This window comes from Lissotriton helveticus, chromosome 11, assembly GCF_964261635.1.
Source record: "Lissotriton helveticus chromosome 11, aLisHel1.1, whole genome shotgun sequence".
Classification (NCBI taxonomy): domain Eukaryota; kingdom Metazoa; phylum Chordata; class Amphibia; order Caudata; family Salamandridae; genus Lissotriton; species Lissotriton helveticus.
In genome coordinates this window covers 654,071,528-654,094,681 of record NC_136072.1, presented here as the reverse complement: position 1 = coordinate 654,094,681, position 23,154 = coordinate 654,071,528, and positions in this window count along the sequence as shown.

Here is a 23,154-nt window from a genome sequence, read left to right as displayed (position 1 = left end):
TGCAGGGCATGGATTGTTAAGTCCATGTCCTTCAGTAACTGGGGGTGCATGCAGACAGGGGGCAGCCCATATGGGCCCCTGTCTGCATCCCCCTTTGTTTCCTCTCTGCCACAGTTTTCATGGCGGGCTCACCGCCATGAAAACTGTGGAGGAGAGGAAACTCGTAATATGCTTTTGCATGGCTGCAACGGCCCGCCAAGCATATTGCGGCCTCAAGACTGCTGCAACACCCTCAGGGATCCCTGGTGGCAGCAATGGTCCCATGCCAATTTGACTCCCTTACTTGTTATAGGGCGGTCAGACCACTGGTGCTGTGGTAGCCGCACTGCCATGAGTTTGGTGGCCCATCGGACCACCAAACTCATAATAAGGTCCTAAGTGTAATTTTAAACAGTCTGTTGCTTTGTTTGATCTAGGCCTGGACTTTCTCAAATGTAATTAAAAAATGATAATACATATTTAACATTTTATACCCTCTAAATGTATTTTCCTTTTGTCACGTTCAATAAATATACTAGGCATTTTAATTGCAGATATTTGGGGTGCACACAATGTATAATTCCAATCCCCGATCAAACAGTTTACAGATCCACTCCATTTAGAGGCCCCAGAATCCATTCAAATAATTGAACATGAGTTGGTGGTAAGTCCTTGCTCGAGGGCAAAGGGAAGGTCCTTCGATACATTCAAGTGCCCATTGTCATTTAATTGGTTCACTACCACAAGGACTGTGATATATACATTGCTTTTTGGTAGTCAACTAAAAACTCCATTGATAATGTGTTCCACTGCATGACAGCTACATAAATAGTCTATAGAAAAGAGAAACCAGGCACATGGAGACTTTAGGCATATATATTGTCTTGACCACTGGAATTATGTGATTCTGCAGTCACAGTGGTTTCCACATAACCATGGATTTGCTGCACTTGCCACATAATACATCATCTGCAACACGATTTGCAGATGTAACAAAAACAAATTTGTTCCAACTCAGACAGAAAATTACTAAAACTGTTGCCACGTGTGCTTCCGTGCACCCGCAGGCCCGTTGAAAAGGTTACCTGGTCACGTGTGGTTAGTGATTGCTGTAATTTGGTATCAAACTGATACTAATAGGGTGAAGGCAGTGTTACCATATGCAAAAATTAACAAATAGTCAAGTAATTCAGCCACTAAATGTGCCACTATTGACGACATAATTTGTCTCTTCATTCCACATAATTTGGTCACTCCTTCTGCATAATTTAATCCACCCATGCTGGACAATTTTAGTAGCCATGGATGTAAAACACGGTGATGGATACAGATAAGCCTCATGACTAAGGAAGACCACCAAAAAATCTCTCCGAATGACCTGTGTGTTCTTTTTATTTCAAGGTGCCCTATTGCTATTATGGGCCTTATTATGATGTCAGGCAGACTTTCATTCACCCGACAGAGTTGTGGAAAAGAACCGCCCGACCTTAGGTGACAATGCCCATAGGGCGGTGGCAAACATCCATTTCACAATTGAAGCTTGTGTGGCAGGCAGAAGGATCAAAACATCCCTGCACAGTGTGGTAGGCACCATCAGCTGCATGCCACATGGTGCTGGGATGTTTAGGGGGCACCCTAGGTGCCCACCTAGGCCTAAATGCAGAGGCCCAGGGGTGAAGGGGGCCCTGCTGCTGCTGTTGTTGTAGTCATAGAACTATGCTTGGATCATAGAATCTTAGTAGGCAGGGACTGAATCATCCTATCACCTGAGTGCCCATGAGACCGGGACCGACTAGCTATAGTATCTCATTTGTCCTCCTACTGACTGACAGAGGAACAAGTGATCAGACACCCCAGAACACAACACTCCCGAGCCTCTCTGGAATTGCAGTTGCAGGACACACCCTTTCACTCTCACACTCCAACTAGTCCACAATAAGATCTGACAGAGACACGAGAAAAGTTTTAAATGTAAGTTAACTATTGTGCTCTAGTTCGCAGTATATGTGCCACATGTGTAAGAAATATGCTCAACATAGCAAGTAGTCCATAAATCTTAAAAGGCGCTGGCATTATATAAGGCAGGGTAACCTGATCCCTGCCCCTTGTACAGAAGCAAAGTGATTATATATCAGAAGATCTCTGGATGTTGGCAGCTGACCCCATATCTTAGCATGCACAGATGAAAGTTCTACATCTCAGGTGCTGTCAGTCAGTCAGTCAAAATAACTTTATTCGGTTACAATAACCATAAAAGTTTGACACAAATACATTGCTAAGATAAAATTTACAATATAAAAGGTACACACATCATCTTTAGAATCACCCATACAATATAGACCGTGTAACTAATTTGTAGGAAAGGATTAGTCAATATATCTTCAGTTATGATAGCTCATAGGATTTTCTTATTGACATTGTAACTCTATTAAAATTCAAAACAGCAGTGCAAATAGTTTTTTTAACTTTATTCAGGAAGAACAAACATTACAAGTTATGCATTGGAAGACACAGTCGTTTAGAATAGCTATAGCATGAATACATGAACTTTTCCAGGTAACGGTAGCAATAGCAGTGCAAATAGTTAGAGTAGTCAAAGACAGTAGAAAATTAAACCGCCACATGGCCTGATTTCCCTCAGTAATGGGATTAAAAATTGCCCTCTCTGCTCTTTATAAAGGGGACAAAACAAAACAAAGTGCAATGGGCTCTGTGCTACTAAATTGTCACAAGGACAGGGCGATAAACTATTAACCCAACCTGATTGTTTAGGGAATGCCACTAAATAGTGCAATGTGTTTAATCGAAACCTAATCAGGTAGAATCGTGCTGGCCATAAGTGGTAAAGGTTAGATAGAATTTCTGTTCTCCGGGGGATGAGTAAAGAGGATCTGGTGCTACCAATTGTGCACGGCGCAGGTGGACCCTGGCAAAAGATGCCTCTTTTATAACGTCTTTCAAGTTTGTGTTAATACTTGCAGAATTATGGTAATAATGCCCCAAACATAGCTCATACAGATTTTCCTTCACAAAGAGAAGCCAGGGAATGGACAGTGCACTATCTAAATTAGTACAATCTTGAATAACATCTCTTGAGAACATTAGGTCCTCAGATAACCCAATGTTGGCCCATAAAAACAATGGAGCAATAGCAATTCGATCTTCAAGGTAGGTCAACCCAAGCTCCTGATGGTAAAAGTATGTGGGGGCATGTAGTAGGGTTAATGTTCCCTTCCTTCCCGGCTCTCTTTCTTTCCCTTGCTGTTCAGCCTGAGTATGTTTGGAATGTTGTATATGTCATGGAATGTTGAATGGGTGAAGTGAGTGAGTTGGAGTCTGTAGGCTGAGCAGCTAGGAGGCGGCTCCTGGTGGGGCGTACTTACAGGGATACATACACGCCCACTTACCATCCTGGCTACAACATCATACTTCTGTAACCTGTACTTCAATGAAGCTTCTTGGAACCACAACCTGGCCTGCTGTGGACTTTCCTACTACGACAGGGCACTATTCAGAGGCAGCAATAATCTCTTTATAAATTTATTTATAAGGACCTGCAGCTGTTGGGTGTTATAGTAGCCCCAGATTCCCGCCAACATAGGATGCCACCGACAAGCATTGAGCTTTTTAGAGGGTAACCAGTTCTCTTACTGGTGTATGGCCAAGCTTGCGGGCAAATCGAAATATTACTTCCACAACCTGACTAGTGTGTTGAGTCCTAGCTGTGATAGATGGTCCCATTGCATAGTATTATTAAAAATGGTCCCTGAGTATGTAAAATTTCACCTGATCAATGGTCTTGCCCCTAATCTCAAGTGTTCTTGTTTTAGTACCTTTAGGGCCACAGACCATGATGTAAGATTTAAATAAAATTCACTTTTAAATAAATCTAATGATGCCATAAAATCAGTGAAAGCATTAAGTGATTTTTGGAGGCTATTAGCTGTCAGTGACATTAAAACAGTATTGTTCGGGTACGATAACAATGGGATCAATTTGCCTCCAATTTTAGGGAAATCAAATTCCTTCTGAATTATAAAAGCCTCTAAACCATTTGTATACAATACAAAGAGCAATGGAGCTAAGATACAGCCCTGCCGGACAAATTCTGTATATGGAATTGGGCCCATCTTCTCCCGTCCACGACCATAACGTACAGCAACCGTTGTAGAGGTGTGAAGCTTACATATAAGGGATATAAGAGCTTCTTCAAAACCCATTTGCTCCATCAATACCCACAATTTCTCCCTGTTTATTGTATCAAAAGCACTGGACAAGTCTATGAAGGCCAGATGGATAGAACCCCTCCTGGCTTTCATGAACTTGCCCATAATAATGGACAGGTTTAGGCACTGTTCGGTAGTACCCTTCCCCCTTCTAAATTCATATTGCAGTCTTGATACTATCCCTGTACTGGTCGCCCTGGTCTCAAGACGGGCAAGGATAATCCTCCCCAGTATTTTAGCAGTAGCATTAATTAACAAAATGTGCCTGTAGCAGGCAGGATCATTCCTACTACCTTTCTTATATACTGAAACAACAATTGCCTCCTTCCAGGTTAATGAAATGGGACCGATCACTACAGCTTTAAAAACGTTTGTGAGTATTAGTGCCCTTTATTTAGAATTGTTTTTAAACAAATCAAGAGGAACTCTTGAAAGGGGCTTTCATACTAATTCCCTTTGTTAAGGCCTCCTCTACCTCTATCACTGTGATTGATAAACTTAATTGTGAGGCCAAACTTAAATAAAATAGCGGTTCCCCACTTGCTTCGACTATTGAGACATTTCTTGGGTTAAATAATATGGCCAAGTGAGATTCCCAAGTAGAGCCGGGAAGCAGCGAATCCACTGGTTTAGGTTCATCCTTAAATAGAGGGCGGTTAATTATGTCCCAGAAACTCTTCGAATCTTTCAGAGCGCTCACTTTCTCTAGGTCCTCCCAAGCCAAACTCTTCAGTTTATCTTGTCTTTGTTTCATAGTACACTTATACATCTGTCTTATAGTTTTATTTTGTGTTCTATCACGTGGGGTAGTGTAAAGGGCCCTTTTAAGATTCCTATGTGCTCTAGAACACTCCGCATTGAACCATTGCACATCCTGAGATTCCCTTCTTTGAACCGATCTGGTCAGACCTTTTGCCACATCTACACAGATCAGTTCAAAATCATGAACCACCTCATCAGAGGAAGTGTCATCATGGAGGAAATTCATAATAAGATTCGAGTTTGCTTTAACAATTTTTTCTTCAAATTGGGTGGGATCAACTTTACTCCAATTTAGCCTCATTCCTTTGTTATAATTACATAATCACATGTCCCTACCCTGGCTCTTATTCTAAAGAATACAGTTAGTGGGTTATAGTCAGTCACTTGCAACGTTTGGTATCCCTCAAAGTCACCAACAAGGGGGGGGGGGGGGTACTTTTCGGTAATAAACATAAAATCAATTGTACTTCCTCTGCCTCCTCCACCATATGTGCGGCACTGGGGTAGAGAATTACAGTCCAAGTGACTAGTATTAATGAGACCTAGATCTCTGGAAGCCCTCAGAAAAACAAGGAAACAATATAATAAAAAGATCATCAACTCAAAAAAGGAATTTATAAGAGAAGAACTCGATAATGCCAAAAACAGGCCACGTAAACTATTTGAAATCCTAAAGGAGCAATCAAACAAACTAGCCAAAACAGTGCAAGAACATTCAAAAACATCTCTAAGCTGTGATGATTTCTCCACATTTTTCATGGAAAAGGCCAAAGCACTCGAAATAGAGCTTAAAAACTCAGCATTAAACCTTCCCAACGAACCTTGGGCTACTAACGATGCCAACTCTACAACAGCTTGCACTAAGGCAAAAAACAAGGCGAGCTGGGAAACATTTGAACTGTATGACCAACACACGATTGCCAAGACGCTCTCAGGAATCAAACCTAACAACCACCACCAAGACCCTCTACCTGCAAAATGCGTAAAAGAAATCAATCACATCTTGATTCCAATATGGACCGAAATAATAAATGCGTCACTGTCACAAGGGATCCTTCCAGACTGCCTAAAAACAGGTCAAGTCGTTCCCATAATCAAAAAACCCACAGCAGATACATCAGATCCAAATAACTTTCGCCCAGTGACCAACATCCCTTTACTGGCCAAGTTGACTGAGAAATGTGTGCAGAACCAATTGTGCCAACACATCAACAAATTCTCCTTGTTAGATGAATGCCAATCAGGATTCAGAGCAGGGCACAGTACTGAAACAGCGATTCTCCACATTACTGATGACGCATTACAGGCCCTTGACCAAAATCAAGCATGCTTACTGATTCTCCTGGACTTGTCATCGGCATTTGATACGGTAAATCATGAAGCATTACTGGCCAGGCTACGGGACAGGATGGGAATATCAGGAACAGTGCTGAAATGGTTCGAGTCCTTTTTACAGAACAGAACACAGCGCTTCCTGGTTAACCAATCAATCTCCCCTCCGTGCCCTACCACAATTGGAGTCCCTCAAGGATCGACATTATCCCCAGATCTGTTTAACCTATACGTCGAGCCACTCACAGAAATTCTACAAAAATCTCAAATATCCTATCACATGTATGCAGACGACACGCAAATATACGTAAAGATTGGATCCATAAAAGAATTGGAATTAATGAATGAGACACTAAAAATGACACTTCAATGGTTAATGGCAAACCACCTGAAGCTGAATGCACATAAAACAGAGTTCCTATTAATCTCTCCACCAAAGAGGAATACAGAAATAATGGAATGGATGAAAGTCGTGACTGCGCTAAACTGTACCCCTACCCTTGTCAACTCAGCCAAATCGCTAGGAATCATCTTAGATGAGAATCTAGACATGAAAGCCCACATTAACTCAATGGCGAAAAGTGCCCGATTTCACTTGAACTACCTAAGAAAATTGAAACCTTTCATCACAGAGTCAGACCTCAAATTAGCAATCCAATCCTTAGTTATCTCGAGGATTGAATATGGGTGCACCACCTTGGCTGGATTACCAAAAATGTCCACAGGACCATTGAAAGCCTGCCTTAACGCTGCAGCAAGACTTATCACCGGAACTAGGAAATATGACCATATATCCCCACACCTGAAAGCATTAAACTGGCTACCATATGAAGCAAGAATCCAAATGAAGTTAGCATGTATCACACATAAAGCATTACACGACAACACCCCAAGATATCTAACAAAGAAAATTCAGTTGTCCGGTGGCAACCGAACATCTAGGAGTGCTGGGGAGCTGCTACTACGACCAGCATTCTTCCGAAAGAAAAAAACTTATGACAGAGCGTTCTCAGGAGCGGCCCCCAGAATATGGAACTCACTCCCTCCAAACATCAGGAAAATCCAGAATCTGGTAACATTCAAACGGGAAGTGAAGAGCCTGCTGATGGATAGATACATTACCTAATGAAGATCACTGATCTTGGATCTGCTATAATACTGCCTTAGTACAGATCATGTACGCCATCAAAATAGGAGGCTCAGACAATATTATAATGGAATATGTATCCTAGGATATGGGAACAACCCAAAGCCAACAGGAATGGAGATTTGATTGAACAGAAGAACAATATCTTTCATGAACCTATACAGTGCTACCTCATACATGAACCTATACCGTGCTACCTCATATTTGTTATATATACATGTCTTGTATTTTATTTAATCATAGCTTACTTACTTTTGCTAACGTCACATGTGTTACGAATTTATATGTCATCTACCTCACTGCGATTGCTTGCTAACGACGTATACATATGTAACAGTGTTTCCTTTTCCTACCTCATGTTAAGCGCTCTGATACCTACGGGTCTTGTTCGCGCTATACAAAACTTTATAATAAATAAATAAATAAATAGATCATTAGCAATGATAATGGAATTCAAGGCCTCACCCTATACAGTATAATTGAAGTGTGGCTGAGGCTGATCATCTGTGTCTAGCAGCCCACAAACTCCAGTGTTGCTCAGAGTGCAAATGGAACTATTGAAATCCCCTACCCACAGGATGCATAGGGGCTGCCACTTCCCAACAATGTTATTAATCTACACCTGTAAGTCCTCAATCATGTGACTACTATTCTGGTCAAAGATATAATACCAATTTATTAACAGTAACTTAACCTGATTTAGGTTGGAAATAAGGACTACCTGATAGCAGAGTGTAGTGTTTACAACATGAGTTTGTATGTGCCCATATTTTACTGAAATTAAAATCACAAGCCCCCCTTTTGCCCTTCCAGCACCTGAGGTTGTTGCATTGACATTCAACGAGCTGTAACTGTCCAACACAATGTCAACTTTGTGCCATGTTTCTTGGAGACAAATATTATCAAAATCCTTAATATATTTCACCTAATCCTCATTAATTAGTTTTACACATATTCCTGCAATGTTCCATTAAATGATGCTACACAGGGGGATAGCAGTGTCCTGGCTCACCGGGCCTACCTTGGTTGGTTGCGATACAAATACAGTGGGCGTGGATTAGAGACCAGACCCTTCCCATCCCAAGTTCGAATTGGGAACAGGAATTAAGTCCCAAATGCGAGATTCAGGGATCTTTGTATCATTGCTGGGGGTGCTGATATTTAGCAATAGAGAACCAGATAGATCTGTTAGTTGCCTACTCCCTATCTCCTCAGTGTCTAAGCTACTCCCTAAAACAGGGCGCCCTGGGTGTGAACTTTTCAGAATGACTATACTACCTGATTGGACAGGCAGTCAGTCAATATCTGTCAAGCCCGAAAGAACACCAAAGCCTTTAGGGTGAGTAAATGTGAGGGGCTGAAAAGGAGAGTGTCGTTTTGGCCCGTACCCTGGGAAATATTGCTTCATGTTCATCCCCTGTTGGGGGGGAGGGTAGAAAAAGCCCAGAGGACAGACCCTTATTGAATCATTTAGTGAATCCCTGGTGTACTTCAGAGCGAAAAACGTGTACCTTGGTAGTTAAAATTAAGTACAACGCAGTCCCTTTCTAAGCATTTAGTTGTAGGGCTTGATCCAGCCCACCCTCCTTGCCATAATAATGTGTTCGAGTCCGTTAATGTGTGATGGAACTCTCCTAGAACACCAATTTTGCTGCCTTATTTATAAGGCATGAGCAACTTTCTTGTTGCCCTGAGAGGAGGTAAGGGACACCTGTCAAGATTACTGTCTAAGGAGTACAGTCAGGAGTACATTCAGGGGGTAGGTTTAAAGTATTTCAGGCCCCATGCCCAGTTGAGCATCTATACCCAGGGTCCGAATTACTTCTCAATTCTTTTATTTATAAAAACTATTTATTAACACACAATAGCTTATTGATTGCAATGCAGAGGAAGTAATAGGTGAGGCATCATGGAGACAGTAGGTAGAATCAGTTAATGCAATATATCACTTGGAAGATCAAGGGGGAGGGTGGTCATCACAACTGACAGTGAAGGGCAGTTGACTTATATCCCCATGATAGGAATTCCACAAACCCCATATGCGGATCCACTTCTTAGGGCAACCCGAGCCACATACACTGTCTTCTCTCTAAACATGGACCAGTCCAGGTCTCTCTCTCTCAGTCTCTCACTGTAGGAGGATGTGACGCTCCCCATAACTGTGCGATGTTTCTCTTAGTGAGCATAAGCCCCAGAGTGACCCACTGTGTCATGTAAACATTCAAATCTGTCGGTTCCCAAATATTCAATAAACACCTACGAGCTTCAGGGCCGAGTTGGGTGGATAGAACTGTGTTGATGGTGTCATGTATCTTATGCCAGTAGGGTTGAATAATGTCGGATTCCCAAATAATGTGCATAAAGGTACCCACCTGGCAACATCCCAGTCTACAGACCCCGTCCACTTTTCCCATCCGCACCAGCTGAGGTCCTGTCACGTAAACCCTATGGAGGATTTTAAGTTGTACCAATCGGAGTTGCGCTGGTATTGCTATGACTCTGGGCGTGGGAATGGCCTCCTGCCATTCTTCATCATCCATCTCAATACCTACTTCTCAATTCTTGTGGTATTCTCCTACCCCCTAACGTGGTGGGTCCTAGTTCATCTTGGCCATCTTTTCCTCCCCTTCTTCCGTCCCCATCAGATATCCCATTCATCCCAATTTCCCTTCCTCTTGTGTCAATTAACTTTTTTCTGGTGCTGGGCATAAAAGTCCGGCTATCTGTGATAAGTTTGCCAATGGATGATCCCAGTGTCTCCGGGAAGGCACTAAAAGGTTCATCAATTACCCTTTTATGTTTCCTACTGAGTAGAGGTTCTGTTGCATTTTCATCTTGGGGTGCTAAGTGTTCCCTTTGATCCTGCCGGAACCGCCCAAGATGCTCTTCAATGTTATCCAGTCGAGAGAGAAGAGGTTCCAGGGCATCATTAATAATCTTACTAATTTTCCCATCAATAAATCCAGGTCAACCTGTACATTTTACTTTCCTCCGTTGCGAGTTCTACACACTGTACTTGAGAATGAGATTGTTTTGTGCGCTTGACCCTTGGCGACTGTCCTTTTACCTTAAGATCGACCCGTGCCTCTTCAGCTCATTTCCTCTTCCCTCCTATCTCACTCAGGGGCCCAGATTTTTCCAGAATTCATTGTGGGGCAGGCAATCTCTTCTCCCTTCTGAGTGGCACGTGGATTTCCCTGACTCACAATGATAATAGTGGGTGATAATGGTGGTGTGTGGTCTTGGTTCAGGGTTTAGTCCATAATCTACCATATGAGAGTTCTCAGAAAAACTAAATGTTGCTGGTGGATCAGTGGTGGGCACTAGAGACAGTCTCCTCTCCGTAAATTCAATTTCCTTATTTAGTGCCCCCACTGCCTTTAGCAGGAAACCATCCAAGGTAGTAGCAGTTGTTTTTGGCGCAAGGGCAGGTTTCTGTTTCCCCATGCTAAGTAAAAACAGAGTTTCAGCAGAATCTCACTTATGTTGTGACCAATTTATGGAAGGTGTAATACAAGACCTTTACCTTGGTGTTGCCCTAGTGAAATTGAGGTCAATATCTGAGTTCCAGAATCGAAAAGCCAAAACGCCAAGTGAGTTGGCCCAGCCCAGCCTCCTCCAGTCACTAATGGGCGCAAACGGGCCCGCCCTTGACCCGGGCACGCCTGCGTGCATCCCATGTTGCGGGAGCCCGGGAGTGTCTTTATGCACCTCCAGCGCGAAGATTGTGGCGTGGGTGGGTGCCTTCAGGCACAAGGATCGATGGGGGATGCAATCCCTTGCTGGCCCCAAACAGGAAAGTGCTGGTGCAAGTAAGTAACGGGCTCCCACAGCGTGACTTTATGCGCCTACGGTGCAAAGATTGTGGCATGGCCAGGCACCTCCAGGTGCAAGCATCGATAGGAGATGCAGTCCCCGGCTGGCCCCAACCAGGCAATTGCTAGTGCAAGCAAGTAACGGGCTCAGATGCTGTCACAAGCTCTTCCCTGGAACGATCCCTCTCCAAGTGTGTTGTTACCTATTTGTGCATACCTATAATGCAGAAGTATGTGTTCCCTAACAACAGCTGCATTTGTGTCGTTTGTCTAGGTGCTGCGGCCTTACTAGAACAAAATAACAAGGGGCATTGTTGTTCGCCCTTGTCTAATTATGTGTGAAAAAACAGTGTGGCACAAAGCAAAATACGTTTGTATATTAGCGTGTGCAAAGCAAAAGACAGCCTGAAACGTGCTCATGCTAACATAGGAAAAACGACAATGGGCCTGCACAGGACACATGACACTGCTAGGGGTCCCCAATGTTGCTTTCAGACAGCCTTTCCATGTCAGAAAAGCCAACATGGAATGGCTGTCAGTAACCAACATCATTACCCCGATGGTTAAGCCGCCTTCTTTAAGGGATTATGCAGACCTTCCAACGGACCGACGGGCTCAAGCCCATCTGAACTATGTCAGAATCCCCTTGCAGGTTTAAACTCCGACCGCTGTTATCCTAATGCGGCAGTCGGACTTTGAACCTACTATTTTGGGCAGAAAGTCTCCAATCGCTGGTCGGAGGCTTTACGCCCAACATTGTAATCAGGCCCTAAGTGTTGTGTGCATAACTAAAACTTTTGTTAGAGTTGTACCATGGGCACACACTAATTAACAAGGCTCAGAGTGCAAACAGCAAGCCAGTAGCTTACTTTGCTAGCTCATAGAAAAGAGCAAGAAAAGCAGACATATGTGAAAGGGACCTAAGTGACAAGCAATAAATCATTATCACGAGTCATTGGTTCAATAAAGGGTGCTCCTTCTTTTACTTCTTTCATTTAGGTATCATTGAATATAATGTTCTGTGTTTTTATTGTTTTCTGTGAGACATCTTCAAGCTTGAATTGTTCCACCATTGTGTGTGCTGTACCAAATAAGATGAAAGCAAGTACAAACAGAATGCGAGGTACCAGCAGAAACAACAGTGACTGCTTTCTGTTTCTGAAAAAATCTAATCTGAACAGTGATAATAAATAGGAACCAAAATTAGACCATGAGGACGGGTAAGAAGTTGCCTTCTACTGAAAAAGCTGTCAAGAAAACTCAATATAACGAATTACATACAGCAAAAGTGATAGTAAGATAGAAACAGTGGTGCCCTAAAAGGAAACAAGTGACTTACACGAAAAAGGAAATTCATTTCAGAAATACAAGAGCTGATGTAAAGAGGAACTGAGTACAAGAGTGCCACTGAAACTGTGTACAGGAATGGGGCACTGAAAGATGGAATGGAATTGAAACGATGGCCTGGCATGTCAAGGAAACTGTGGATTAAATAACTAAGGAGCGTTGTAAATGTAAGCATACTAAGGTCAGTAGGCGAAAAGGCTAGGAAATGAAAAGCACGAAAAGCAACAGCAGAACGTGTACTTATCTGGAACGGACTGGGGTGATGACAGGATAGCAAGCAACTTGGAACTGCAGGCACAAAAGCAGAACAAATATTGTGGGCTGTATTAGCCGACCAGGGGGACAATTAGTTGCAAAGGGAAAAGTGAAAACAGAGAGCAAGCAATAGACTATAGCTGGAAAGGAAACTGGGAGTAGAACGGAGTGCAGAAGGCAGGTAAATGCAGTCGACAGCTAGAACATCCCCAAGACTAGGGAGAGAAAACAGAGTGCTTGGAAGAAAATTGGTCAAAAGAATACGTGTGAAGTATATACACAATATAAAACAAAGACATCTTAAATACTGCTGCTTAATTATCTTCCTTCAGAATTAAATACTCTGAGAGAAAAAAAACTGAAAGCTTTCCTGGCACCCAAATATAAACAAGCATTGGAGTTTACCCATTTGGGTTTGCCAACGCTTGTTTTCTTTTGTAATGATTTTGTAAAACGTTATTGTTAACCAACATTTGAAGTGGGCTGATACACTGCCGTCACATGCTGTACATGTTATTGGAAGGAAGAACTATTTGAGTGACACAACAACAGACCGATTGATGAAGAGTGCTGAATAAAGGCCTGTATCTGTACGCATATTGCCCTTTCACCTCTTGAGAGGGCTGCCCTCAGGGGGAGCACTGACAGTGTGGCACCTTTTTGTGGCGCATTGTCAGCGCACCTCCTGAGTGCATGTTTGTCTCTGCGCTGTATCAGTAATATGCTGCAGGTGCAGAGGCAAAGTGATTCCCTCATTTGCATGGGGCCACTTCCCCAGGCAAATGATGTGATGCCCTCTCAGGATAGTTCTGGTGCTACCTGTGTGCCAGCACTATTAACATTAAAGAGACGGCTGCACAAGTGTCTGTGGTCCCTTCTCTAATACGATAGTGCCCTAGGGGTGCAAAAATCCTGGCTCACATGCCCATTGTGCCCCCAGCGTCTGGAATATGTCTCCTGTGGCCATATTTTATATAGAGGGTCCTTGTTTGATCCACAGCACACCTTTAAGCAGGTCTGTCAGGCACAAATAGAGACAGTGCCCCCTATTACAGTGAATTAGCTGCGCCCACGGCGGCCGTGAACTCACGCTGCCCCGGGGGTAGTGCATTCAGTGGAATACAGAGCGGATGCTTCCAACCTGCTCTGTTTTTCTATGTGCATGAGTCAGATCCACCTGCAGGCAGGTGCAGTGAGTGACTGCATCTGCCTGCAGGAGGATATCTGAGGCGGTCCATGGGACCCCCTATAAACCCTCCGGATACCTGCCCTGAGGGGGTGCACTGGCAGTGCACCACCTTTTTGTAGTTAATTTTCAATATGCCTTCTAAGGGTATGTTTGCTTCAGTTCCCACAGGCGAAGCAGAACAATTATTTTCTCATTTTCATAGGGCAACGCCCCCATGCTATTGAGGGAGTGCCTGCACAGGATAGCACTGGCGCTACATGTGTGCCAGCGCTACCAGTATTACAGAGTGGGCAGCATAAGTTTCTGTGGCCTCTTCTGTAATACATATCCACTGTGCTTCTGGGTCTCTATGTGTATTATTGCCTCCTGGTGTGCACTGGGTGGTTAAAGGGCTGCTCAGCACTATGCACAGTTTTTTTAAAGGGTTTCCCTCAAGCAAGTGCAGTCTCATGCAATCGTTGGGGACAACGTAGAAGTGAGACATTGACCAGCAGCTTCACTTCACTATCAGAGTTTTAAATAAAATCTTTGTGAGGGTCATGAAGCATATATCGTAAAAGACTAGAAAATAAGAGTGACAGCATAATTGACCTTAGACAATGATGGGAAACTGTTCTCGCTGCTGAGGGGAGCTGCAGCCGGTGGCTGCCACTTTTCATCAACTGTACGCGGTCAGAGCTCCCATCCTCGGAACATCAATTGCCCCCTTTCCCCATCCTGGCATGTCCCCTAGGCAGTGTCATCGCTTCCATTGGTGCAGGAGGTGTAGTAGAATAGGGGCCCAGAGGCCTAAGGGGGCAACTGAACCCTGCCTATTGCTGTAATGTATCATTCAAACAAACGCCAGAGAGCCCATTCCCCTCTTGCGCTATGGCTCATGACACACTGACTATGTGACTGTCCTTGGATAAAGCCCCCTTGAAAATTCCTTGAGGGAAGCTGCACCAATGCACAACATCCCATCCCAGCTCTACATCCCTGAACTTCACCCGCATCCTGCTTGTATAGGGTTCCTGCCTCCCCACTGAAAAACAACACACATTGGGAGACAGGCAGGGAAATTTCACACTTGCAAATTTGGGCAATTTCTTCCTGCAAAGGCAGAGTTTTCCTGGATTTTTAAGACTATGCATGGGAAGTTGCAACCTTTCGTGCCTCTAGCCAGGGGTGTAGCTTCCATTGGTGCAGCAGAAGCAGTGGCACTTAGACCCACAGATTAGTACAAACACCATAGACAACACTTTTTCCTCGCTCTCCGAGTGTCACTGTGTAGGAAGGAATAGCCAGATGATGGCTGTCAACTTGCTATGTCTATAGGCTCAAGCTATGTCTGGTATTTGAACAAAATATCGGTTTACAAATATCAAGCTACAGAAATATTGAGTATTAAATATCGTGACATAAACATAGTGATTCCGAAGTATTGTTGACAAGAATATCGATTTTGTTTTGGGTAAGTAATATTGTTTTCAAGAATATCTAAGTTGTTGATATTGTTTTAAAAAATATAGTTGTAGAAATTATTGTTTTTTAACATCTTTATGTATTTTAGTTCATAGATCAATTTTATGTTAAATATTATTTGTACAACTGTTGAAAATATTTTTAAGTATGGTTTGTCATTTTAAGTAATTTATCATTTTTTATTTAATTGTTAATAATAATTTTTAGTGTAATAGCAGGTTGCGAGGTTTGTGGGTGTACAGAGTTGGAAGTTAGTTAAGTATAATTAATTAATAATTATTCTTAATTTGGTAATAATTATTTAGTTGATAATCAATTATGTAAATGTTGTAATTATTAGTGTTTTACGTTATATTTTTAGGTGCAGGTAGTTGGGTTTGCAGGGGTACTGGGTGGGAAGTTAATATTAATTGAGTAATAATTGTTTATTAATTAATTATTAATTGTTTAATTGAGTCTTAATTCTATAAATTGTGTGATTATTATATTTTATTTTTTTGTGATATTTTAGATGCAATTTCTGGGTTTGTAGAGGGATGGGGAAGATTATTCAGTAATAAGTGAATAATAATTAAATATTAATTTAATATTAAGTATTTAATTGATTGTTAACTATGTAAATTGTGCAATTTTTATAGCATTTAAGCTATTTTTTAGGGGCATGTTCTTGGGTTTGTAGGGGTATAGGGTGGGAAGTTAATTAAGCAATAATTAATTAATTAATTATTATAACATATTTAATTGATTAATCATTATTTTCATTTTTTAATAATGATATTTTATTTTATATATTAGGTAATGGTAATTGTGTTATAGTTCTTTATTTTCGTTCTATTTTAAGTGTGAGCTGATAGATTTGGGGGAGCTTAAATAATAATGTAATCAATTTTTTTATTTAAAATTAAATATACAAATATTTTATAATCATGAACATTGTTTAATTGTTTATTAATTTCATATATAATTTGTACTTTATGTTTTTTATATTTCTTGTCAACTAATGGGGTTTTTAAAATATGTTAGGTGTTTGAAGTGAAGTATTTTCCCAACTGTTGCACAGACTGAAGTGGTAATAGTAAATGTAACCCCTCCAAAGTCCATCACCTTCCATATTGTTGCTCAGACTGGAGTTTGAAAAGTAAATTGTACCTCTCTGAAGTCCAGCACTTTCCTTATTCTTCTACAGATTGGAGTGGCAATAGTAAATTGAACCTCTGTGAAGTCCAACGCGTTCCCTACTGTAGCACAGACTGCAGTTGGCATAGTACATTTTTCCATCTGAAATCCAACGCTTTCCCTACTGTTGCATAGACTGAAGTGTGAATAGTAAATTAACCCCTCCAAAGTCCAATGATTTCCCTACTGTTGCACAGACTGGAGTGGGAATAGTACATTTTAGCTCTCCGAAGTCGAACGCTTTCTCTGCTGTTTCATAGACTGGAGTGGGAATAGTCAATATGACCCATCCAAAGTCCAACACTTTCCCTACTGTTGCACAAACTGGAGAAGGAATAGTACATTTTACCTCTTTGAAGTCCAACAATTTCCCTACTGTTGCATAGACTGAAGTGGGAATAGTACATTTTACCTCTTTGTAGTCCAACAATTTCCCTACTGTTGCATAGACTGAAGTGGGAATAATACATTTTACCTCTCCAAAGTCCAAAGCCTTTGCTACTGTCGCACAGACTAGAGTGGGAATACTACATTTAACCCCTTCGAAATCCATTGTTTTGTCTAAAATTGCACAGATTGGAGTGAGAATAGGACATTTCACTTCTCCAAAATACAGGACTTTTTCTACTGGTGCACAGACCGGAGCAGGAATAGTAAATTTTACTCCTCTGAAGTCCAACGCTTTCCCTACTGTTGCACAGACTAGAGTGGGAATAGTGTTTGTTTTATTTTCTGATTGAAATACTTATTTTAAATTGTTGAAATAAATACATTAGTATTATTTGCTTGTTTATTGAATGTTATATTATTTGTTTATATATAGATATGTTTTTTAATTTTTGTAATAATTTGTAATAACTTTTTTTATTTTATAGTTGTTTATATTTAATTATTTGGTAATTTAGTTTAATGTTTTGTACTTGTGTATTAATATTATTCCTGTTTAACATATATATATCTGATTAATATAATAGTAAACTAAATGAAAAGTATACAAAATAATATAAATTACAATATGTAATTTTAGTAATAGTGTTACATTATATATATATATATATATATATATATATATATATATATATATATATATATATATATATATATATATATATATGTGTATTTATCCAACAATACTTTAGTTCAGCACGCTCTCAGGACAAACAAAGGACACAGCATCCCAGTGTCAGTTGTGTTGTTTAATTCACAAACGTTTGTGGCACGTTTGCACAGTGGTGAAGGGAGGGGGCGGGGTTTGAGGGTACATATGTGCAAACACACCCTGTGGTGCGTTTTAAGTTGGGGAATGAATTCTTCTTCAATCCTGAGGGTCCCTGGTGGCCAACTAGTCCACCATGTACCTCCAGTAAGCGCCTCGGAGCTGCGTTGCGGAGTCTTGTAAAAAGGGGTGTGGCCTCTGAACACCTCTCTGCAACGCAGCTCTCTGTCACATACTGGAGGTACTGGTGGGCTAGTTTGCCCCCAGGGGCCCTCATGATTGAACAGGAATTAATTCCCCAACTTAAAACGCGCCACAGGGTGAGTTTGCAGACATGTCATCTCAGGCCCCGCCCCCTTCTTTCACCATTGTGTAAACATGCCCTGTGGCCGTTTTAAGTTGTGAGATTAAGTCCCCTTGAATCTTGAGGGTCCCTAGAGTCAAAGTAGCCCACTAGGTACCTCCAGTAAGCACCACAAAGCTGTGTTGCAGAGAGGCGTATAAATCTTTAGATTATCTATGAATTGTATTCATCGCTTCACTTTGCTTTTTTACTCATTCTGTTTTAAAAGGAAGAAAATCTTTTTTAACCTTTGTAAGCATATTTATTTATATTTATATATTTATTGCTTGTGAATGTTTACATTATGCATAAAGCTTTGCAAACTTTGCACATTGAATTGAAATCTCTATGCTGCTAAAAGTAACTCTACAGTTTTCATGCATTTGCACTTTATGTCGTCATTTCCTGTTATTTGCACTTTAAATGCTGTCTTTTCTTTCTGCAACGTGTCATGTGATCAAGACCCGAGTGGGGGTCGAAACGCGCAATGGCGGACTTGCTGGGCACAAATAAAGCACTTTGATTGGCACCAAGAACCTTGGGTCCGCTTATCGTCATTTTTGTCTACGAAAGACAACTGCTGGTGGCGAAGTCTATATATATATATACACACTATATGGGAAATAGATGTGATAATACACAAACTCCCACCCACATGCACGCACATCCACCTATTTGTAGGGTGATTACGCAATATGAGGTGTTGGTAATGTGTAGATAGACATATATGTATATATGTATATATTGACCATTGCAAGATGGCGCGTATTTGGGAGGAGTGCAGTCCTCTGTTGATATCAACTGAGAGGTGGTACCTATGTATGGAATTACTTATATTAAATGCACCGGTTTCTCTATGTGTAAACACACTGACGAAGGCCTAGTGCTGAAACGCGTCTGTGGCGTACTTGTAGTTAATAAACTACTGTGTGAGCAAGATACCCCCGAGTGCTGTCGTTTCTTTCCCGGGATCCTGGGATGGTAAAGAGCGCAATGTTTTGGCGGCGTCCTTCAAGCCGCTGACAGCACCCGCCCACGAGTGCACAGGAAATTTGGAGGAAACGGAGCGACGAACTTGTTTGTTTCCTGAGCACCGCCCCACCGCCAGCAGGAGCGTCTATTGCGAAAGGTCTACCCCATTTCAGCGAGTACGAGTGGATTCCTGGAGGATACCGGCGTGCTGCAGGTTCCCCCGTTGGGGTCTAACGGAAAACGGAGACGGGTAAGAAGACCGGCGCATGACTCAATTTTTTCTGCCTACCTGCGTGAATGTTCACATGAGGGAGCGGACATTGGAGCAGAGCGTTAGGGGGTCACTCTTCTCACACGGTAATACAAGTACAGCCTGTAATCGACTGCGCATGCTTTGAGTGTAACTAGCAGCGCAGCGAGTAAACCGGGACAATGTTCTCAGACACGGAACGCCGCACAGCGGCTAAAGACATGTTCAGGCAACGGGAGAGGCGCGAGATAACCAACGAGGAAGTGCCAGTAGCGGACCCACAGAAAGTGAAGATAAGCGAGATGATGCTTAAGCTTGAGCGAGTACACGAACGTGAAACCCGCAAATGGTGGGAAGCCACTAGCCTCACGAGTTACGTGGAGGAGAAAAGAGTACCACGAGGGCTGAGGGTACACACTGTACCCTCTTATGAGAACCCTGACCCTCAGCTGCTAACCGATTGGGAACAACATACAGCGACATACACAGAGGGAACCCTTAAGATTCTGATTAAGTACGCGTGGAGCGACCGTGAGAAGGCATTGGAGGAAATAAAGAACCTGGAAGAGAAATTGGAGGAAGAACCTGACAAGGAGCTAGTGTTGAAACTTAAAGCTGACATGAAGATCCGCCTCACAAAATACGAACAGAAAATACGCATGAGGAAACAGGAAAAATATGAAAGAGATCTAGATGATTATCAGCAAGGACGCATTCTTACATATGCTAAGAAATATGATGCATCGCGTCAAGCTCTACAATCCAGAACCACTCCAATGCCTGAAGTAGCAACGTCTGAATCAGACGTAACGGAAAATGAATCAGGGGATGAGCAGCAAGCCACAAGGCCGCGGACAGCGCGACAGAAACCGCGCTCAACTGAGCCAAGTGGCAGTGGGAAGACCCCTTTTCACCAAGAGTACGATGTCATCAAGGGCGCATGGCTAAGAGGCGGCAAGACCAAACCACCGGACATGGCAGAGAAATTGCAAAAAACTCTCAAAAAAAGAGGCGGACAAGGAGAGGAGGCAGGGGCAGACGGCGGGGGAAAAGGGAGGGGCAGAACAAAGCCCAACAACTGGAACAACCGGACGCGAGGCAACAAGAAGTAAGACAAGCAGTAGAGACCACCGGGCAAAATCTTACGGTGGTGAACCTGACAGAAAGAATCTTAACAGACACTGAAACCAGCTTATTGAGCCTCGGTCTTACCTTCTGCCCTAGCACTCCACTCGAATATACCCAAACGAGGATAGACCTCTTTAGATTCACACGCAAGCTAAAGCTACACAAATATTTTAAGTTGCGGCCCCACCTAAAAGAAAGAAGCGGTATGGCCACGAGATTAACAGCTACAGATGCCCTCGTGGGCAGAGACATGGAAGCTTTAGAAGTCCTAGAAAATCTGCGTGAAGAAGGCAATATACAGGATATAACTGACATCCAGGATAGGGGACAAAGAGCACTCGCGTTGGGTATTCAGCAAGATCGAGAGGAAAGCGGGTATAGACCCCAATCTATATTTATTCCACAAATGCCTTGGGATTCGATAGATGCATTCTCAGAAGCCATGACTCAAGATCTGATGAGGTACAGAAAAGACGATCATCCTGTACAGCATAACATCACACAGCAACAAAAAATGGCCCTTCAAAGTCTTATGAAGGATGAAAAAATCATTATTAAACCTTCAGACAAAGGGGGCAATGTCGTTATCCTCACCAGGGAGTACTATAGATTCGAAGCATTGCGCCAACTATCTGATACCAAATTCTATGTTAAGTGCACCAATGAGGTGTATTTGGAGAGTATCCGGAACTATGATAAACTTATAGGGAAATGGCACAATCAAAATATGTTAAGCAAAGATGAATTTCTCTATCTCCGGACATCTCAACCCCTCATACCTACCTTCTACCACCTGCCAAAACTCCATAAGGACAGCCTCCATCCTCCAGGCCGTCCTATCGTGTCATCGATTGGCAGTCTCACTGAAAGTATGTCCCGATTGATCGACAAATTTTTGTTTCCTTTGGTCCTGACATTGCCCTCCTATGTACGGGACACAAAGGATTTTCTGAATTCCATCAGGAATATCAACTGGGACAATGAATGCCTGCTAATCGTACTTGACATTACGAGCCTATACACCGTCATTGATCATCGACAGGGCCTTGAGGCTGTTCAACACTTTCTGAACTTGAGACAATTGAGGTTCACAACCCATAATGACATGATCATCGAGTTCATTGAGTTCTGTTTGAACAATAACATTTTCTTATTCGAAGATCAATTGTTTAGACAGGTGTCAGGTACGGCGATGGGTACCTGCTTCGCTCCCAGCTACGCGAACCTTTTCGTGGGCTGGTGGGAGGAGCAGGTACCCAGGAGCTGCATGGTGGATGGAGTGGAGGGTAAAACAGAGGGGTGGTACAGATATATAGATGATCTGTTTATTGTGTGGCGGGGCTCCTTTGAAACAGCACAAGCCTTCATTAATCAATTGAATGAGAATACGTACAATTTACACTTCTCAGGGACCATAAGTGACTCATCTGCAGAATATTTAGATCTAAAAGTGTTTGCAGAAGACCATCAGATCCATACGGCCCTACATAGAAAGTCTACTGCAGGCAATTCCACCTTGTTTGCAAGCAGCAGCCACCCCCCTCAACTAATCAAGAGCATTCCTTACGGGGAGCTACTTCGGCTACGTAGGAATTGCTCAAGATTAGAAGACTTTGACAAGGCAGCACAGGATTGTGTAAAAAGGTTTGAAGTGAGAGGGTATGGAAAAGCCATCTTGAAAAATACCTTAAAAAGAGTAAGGGCTATTCCCAGAGACTCCCTAATCACTCCGAAGCCTGCCATCAAGGAAAGGGATGATGAGAAAGGGAAATTTAGACTTATAACTCCCTTCTCGGCTGGAGCACAGGACCTTAGGTCTATGATGCGAAAAAATTGGCATATTCTCACCACTGACAGTATCATCAAAGATGATTTACCGACCCACCCGCTTATAACATTCAACAAAACGAGATCCCTTCGAGATTATCTAGTGACCAGCCACCTAGAAAAACCACTCCCGAAAAGTAATACCTTAAGATCAATGAGTGGGTTTTTCCCCTGCGGTAAATGCAAAGCGTGCGCAGGAAGCAGGAGAGTTCTTGCAGTGGAGAATACAGAGACAGGCAAAAAACTGCATATAAAACAGTTTATAACTTGCAGCACTCCCCTAGCAGTGTATTGTCTAGTTTGCCCCTGCGGTCTCCGCTATATTGGGAGTACCATTAACATGCTCAAGCTGCGGATCCTTGAACACCTAAGGGCCATTGACAAGGCCGACCAGGCTTATCCGGTCGCTCGGCATTTTGCCGAAAAGCATAACAGGGACCGTAGTCAGCTTCAATATTTCGGGCTAGATACCATGAAGACCAATTCTAGAGGGGGTGACCAATTGCGACGTCTCCGTAGATTGGAGTCACGTTACATCATAGACCTCTCCACCAAGTGGCCTAAAGGGATGAATAGCGGTGAAGAAATGGTCTTTCATCTAGGCAATGCATAATAGATGACTGTGATATCTATTTGTACTCAATTTCTGTTGATCTGCTCTGTATTTTGAATTTGAATTCTAATTTGTATGTATAGCACTGTATATATTGTCACTTACATATAGGG